The following is a 6,000-nucleotide window of genomic DNA, read 5'->3' on the forward strand; positions in this document are numbered from 1 at the left end:
ACATCCTACAGATTTCCACAGGCTCCCAGGGCAGTAGGAGCTGACAGAACAGTTCAGAGCCTTTTCTTTCTCGGAGTCTGTGACAGAACTCCTAGACATTCTCTCCAACTCCACAACCATCACCTGGGCACTGCACTGCCTCTGCTTTCCTGGACTGCTGCAAAGCATCCTGACCAGTCTCCCTCTTCCTCGCCCCCTCTCCTCCTCCCACCCACCTCCTTCTCCTCCAAATCATTTTATTTTCCACATTATAGTCAGGGTAACCTCCTCAAATCCCAAACCTTACTAGACTAGCAATGCTTAAAACCATTGCTCTAGGGCTGAAGACCCAAATCCCCAACATGGCCTTCAAATTCTCATGGTCTGTCTTCATCTGGCTTCATCTCATACCACAACCCTCCACACTCCCACCTCTCCAGCTACAGGGTTTTTACACACACCCATCACTCATTCACTAATTCGTTCATTCGCTCATTCAACAAATTTTAGCTGAGGATCTACCATATGCCAGGCATACACACAACTCAGGTAACTCCACTGATTGTTCAGATCTTAGCCTGAATGTTAATTTATCTGGTAAGTCTTCTTTGACTTTCCAGGATATGGCTTGGTCCCCCTCTTTAAGGCTCTGATGGTGTCAAGCCCCTCCCTTCATAGCCCTTTGACATATACATTTACTCATGTAATTAAATAACTAAGTGAGGCCTGGAAAGTGGGAAAATGAGGCTTAGACAGTTTAGCACTGATAGGGTTCTGCAAGGAGCCAGGCCCCAATGAGTGAATTTCTAAAAACAAACATCCTGGATAGTTTTCCCTCCACTCTTGCCAAAATTTCCCTTCTGGGAATAGGGCCACAAGGACTCTGTTACCCCCATCCTTAGGCAGCCCCAGGGAAGGTTCATAAACCAAAGCCATCCCCTGCCGTGGGCTGCAGGCATGCCAAGACCCTGGTAAATTAATGTCCACTTGTGTTATGACAAGTCAAAAATTAACACATGAGCGTTCCCAGTCCTCTCCCCATCTGCAAAAGAAGATTCTGTGTTTGCCTTCTTAAATTTCTTCTTGATCCCCAACCTTTAAGGAGGATTCCACTATTGCTAGATGTGGACCTGGCAAAAAAAAGGAAGGAAGAAAAGAGGTCCGGGCTTTAGGGATCATGAAAGAAGCTGTCTTTCTCAGGGGAATTTTAAGGAGCTCACATAAACAGCTGAAGGATGTCAGAGTTATTGATGGGACAGAAAAATAAATTGATAAGTGATCTTATAAATCATTGATTCTTAAAGAGTGTTCCAAGACCAGCATCAGCTTCACCAGGGAACCTGTAGAAATGCAAATTCTCAGACCCCACCTCTGACCTACTGAATCAGAAACTCTGAGGTTGGGGCCCTGCAGTCTCTTTTAACAGCCTTCCATGTGATTCTAATGCCCTCTAGTTTGAGAACTGCTGATAAACACTGTGTATTATTGCACAGTGAATGAGAATCGGAGGTAAAGAACTTGTTCATTTGAAAAAACTGTACTCTTTCTTGGGCGGCAACACTGGCTCTAAAACTGGAAGATGTGGATTACTGATATGATAGGATTACACCCTTCTTAGTGGTATGCTTTGCAAGGAGGTATGGTCTGGTGCCGTGCTTTTCTGCAGAATCACCCTACAAGACTTCTGTCTTCTGTCTTGTCCCTTCACGGGCCAGCACTGCTGCTTGGAAAATAAATCACAAGATGTTTATATAGTTGAAGGATCAGTCTTTCATCCTTGGGGTTTTTGCTCAAAACCTGATGTTTTCAAAATCCTGTTTTCATCCAATCGTGAATGGCATTTAAGTTCTGCCTCAGACCACGATCCTACCTAAAACTTCACCCAGAACTTGGCATAGGCTGGAGAGTTGGAAAGGAAACACGTACACTTGTGACCCAATTTTCCCAGTACAGAGGAGTTTCAGTATTAACCCAGTTATTTCATTGTTTTTGCTCCACCTTTCTCAGCTTCCCAAGCCTCACTCCAGTATCCCATGCGATGCTCATCACTCAGGCTGGTGACGACCACATGTTGTCTGCTCCACACAGGGATGCCTTCTGCTGGACACCACCCTATCCAGCAATTTCAGACTCATATGGATGACAGACATGTAAATAGACTATTGTACTACAGGGGGACCCTCTAATAAACCATTTTTATTTTTTTAATGAAAGCAAAACATGCCAACAGTTGAGAAATATAATGGAAATGTAGGAAATAAAAAACACAATTGCTTTCTCCCACTCCTGACTCATTCCCTGGTCCCAAATGTTTCTGTTGTGTGTGTGTTAAGCCAGAAATGTTTTATGCACCCACTAGCATGTATGATCTTTTTCATTCACACAAATGGGGCCATTTTATGCATACTGTTCTGCACTTTGCTCTTTCCCTTTAGTAGCTTGGAAATAGTTTAGTATATTACTTTTAATGGGAATAGTTTAGTATATTACTTTTAATGGGTGCATAATAGTCCATCACTGAATAGGTTATAATTAGGATAACTGATCCCTCCCTATGACCTTTTCTCATTTTTTCCCTTTCACATTATCCTACCTATACTCTGGTGCACTTTTGTGAATGCATGTGTATTAAATGCTTGCCAATGGATCAAAGGGTATATGCATTTACAATGATTAATATTGCCAAAATGTCCTCCTAAAATATTACATCCAGTTTTATACATATTGACTGTGAATGAGAGTCCCTGTTTCATCAACACTGAGTATTAAAAACCTTTTTTAATTTTTGTAAATGTGATTAGTGAAAAATGATATCTCATTGTTTGGACTTGCCTGTCTTTAATTTGAGGAAAATTGAATATCTCTTCATGCATTTATTGGATATTTGCATTTGTCTTTCCGAGAACTGCCTTTCATATCCTTTGCCCATTTTTTGGTTCGTCTGTTCATATTTATTCTTATTGATTTGTATGAGCTCTTTGTAAAATAAGGAAATTATCTCTTTGTCTGTTGTATGTGTTGCAAATATTCTGTACTACTTTATCATTTCTCTTGACTTTGTGGGATTTTCTCCCATCAAGATAGTTTAATTTTTATGCAGTCGAATTTATTAATTTTTTGCTTTATGGAGCCTGGTTTGATGGGGAAGAATAGGCAATGAGATTACCCACTTCAGAAGGCCTTTGTTTGCCCGGCTTGTCAACTCTGAGGCCACACACTTGGGGTTGACACAAGGCCAAACTAGGGGTGGATGAAAGGCACGTGGACTGAGTGGGTCCACTTGCTTTAATTGCTGGGACTGGGGCTGGGTGGGTCACAACGTCAGACCTAGAGCAACACTCCTTTGCACTTCTCACCTTTGATGCAAAAGCCAGCCCACTGGTGCAATATGCTTTACCCTCATAGAGAATTCTCTTTGGGGGTCTTACCACCCCTTTCTACAATTTGACCTTGGTGAGGTCACCACAGGCCATAACTCTGATTCTCCAAAAGATTATGTTGGTATTTTTGTCTCTTAGTTTTCCAAACTGCTGTGACAAAAACCACATAATGGATTGTCTTAAACAATGGGAATTTGTTGGCTTATGGATTTAAGGCTAAGAGAAGTCCAAAATTGAGGCATCAGCAAGGTAATGCTTTCTCTCCATGGCTGCTGGCAATCCTGTCACATGGAGAGGTCCTCTCCTTCCTCTTTTGACTTCCATTGACTTCAGAAGTCTCTTTCCTCTGGGGACTACCATGATCCTACATAAATATATAGGGGCAAATAGCTCATCCTTCTCTTCCCAGCAGAAACCAAGTCCCCCTCTTACTAATAGAGGATAAATAACGAGTTCCTCATTCAACCAAAATGTCCTGTTACAAAATTAATGAACCAATTTATCACCCCTTAAATTCTGCAGAGAAATATGTCAACTTAATAGAATCTCTTATTGGTGGCATTTCTTATTGGTGGTAAAAAGGGAGATGAAAAGTATTTGGCCTCTGTGGGAAATGATGCCCATGGACAGGGTGAAAGAAGGTGAAGCTTGCCTGTCCAGGGATCTGCTCCAGGATCAGCTCCCCTCAGCAATCCTCTACTTCCTAAGCCCCCCTGACTCTAAAAATACCATTTTAATTTTTCTAACCACATCCATGGCAGTAGCTGTCAGTAGTTTGGAATCAAGACAGTTTGCCAGAATGGACTTGGTGAGTTGATGAGCAGATGTTTAGATAGGGTAGATGTTTTGGGGGTGGGCAGGGCCATGGGGGAAAACAGCAATACAAAGATCTATCTAAATAAAAATCTTACATAGTTCATACATTATTCATATCCTACATTAACCCTTGGGTCTAGTCCCCAAGGAATAAGTATGAATTTTGCTTCACAGCTCAGGTGGAAGGCACATAACATTACTTCAAGTCAAATTAAATCCAACTCCAAGCTCTCCCTCACCAGGTCAGTGGGAAATTCTCTCTCAGTTGTGGTTTTGAGAGCCCTTGCACTACCTGGAATCACACAAAAATCCAAAATCTTATTTGGAAGTCAGATAACAGGAAAAGGGTCTTCTAGAGTCACCTCACAACTGAAATGTTGAGTTTCTGAATTTATGGTCCTTCTGACGATGAGTCATCTGTCCCACCACCATACCTGTGGTGCTGGGTCTTTTCTAAGACAGGGGTCTGAAGCCATGATCCAACTACTCTTCTCTGAGATTCTTCAACCTTTCCAGGGTGCTCAGTAGGGGTGGGATGTGGGCTCTGCCAACTACAGGACCTGCCTCAACCCCTGCCACTTACGTGGTTGTGGTAGTTTTAAAACATGCCTGCAAATTCTTTGACATTCCTCCCATCAAAAGGTGAGGTCTAATACCCCTCCTTTTGAATATGGGCTGACTTTGGTGTCTCACTTCTAATGAATAGAATGAAATCAAAGTGATGCTACAGGACTTCCAAGGCTGAGTTACAAAAGGCAGTACAGCTTCTCTTCCAATATAGCCCAGCTCTCTCTCCAGAGATGCTGGTCCTTAGAGCCCGGCCTCGATGTTGTGAGGAAACCCAGGCCATATGGAAAGGTACACGTGTTTGCCCAGCTGAAAGTGGGCATCAATTGCCAGACATGTGAGTTAGCCATCAGAGGATTCCAGCCATCAGCCTGCAAGCTGCCCAAGATGATGCTGAGTGGAGAGAAACATGCTGTTCCAGCCAAGTCCAGGACAAACTGCCAATTCAAGAGCAAAATAAATGTTGTTGTGGTTGTTTTAAGCCACTAGGTTTGGGGGGTTATTTTTAAAAGCAGCAATAGATGAAAGGGACAGGAGTCTTGAAGAATGAACAGTTTCTGCCACTCTAACCTTAGGAATACTTCCTTTCTCCTCTTCCTCATTTGGAAGGATCTCACATAATCACTGCTCAATTGTTGTTTAGAAATAAAATGTTGGCTTCTCTGTCCAGGGGGCAAGGGTGGGAGAAAGAGCATTTTATGCCCATCACTTTCCCTTTTTAATTCACACTAACACCATAATTTGTAAGCTCTCTGTACATGTCACCTTTTTACTTCAGGTGAAGAATGATAGTAAATAAGTTACTGCATTTGTATACAATGGTGGTCCGTATGGGCTGGGTTCCCTTTGGCAGCTTCTGCTTTTGCTTAATGCCAACTGTGAGGTTACATTCAGCACTCTGCCACGTCTGCCACAACAAATCCAAATCCCCAAACATTTGAGAATAATGTAGATGTCCCTGAAAGCTAAACTAGTGGATGGAGAAAGGGTTACATCACACACTACACAAGAACATTTTAGCTTACCATAGACATCACTTTCTCTTTCAAGTCTTCCCACAAGCTTTCCCCCTCACCAGAGCTCTAGTCTCTGCCCCTCCAACTGCGAAAGTCTACCTCCCTTCATCCAGCATGCTCCACCCAGCAAAATAACTCCCCACCCACAGCAGCCAAAAAGGAACAGCTTATGGTTCCTGAAGCATGCCCCAAAGACTTTCTGTTCATTCCAACATACCTCCAATCCCATTTTTGTGTTGTTA

This window comes from Choloepus didactylus, chromosome 11 (genome assembly GCF_015220235.1).
Source record: "Choloepus didactylus isolate mChoDid1 chromosome 11, mChoDid1.pri, whole genome shotgun sequence".
Taxonomy (NCBI): Eukaryota; Metazoa; Chordata; class Mammalia; order Pilosa; family Megalonychidae; genus Choloepus; species Choloepus didactylus.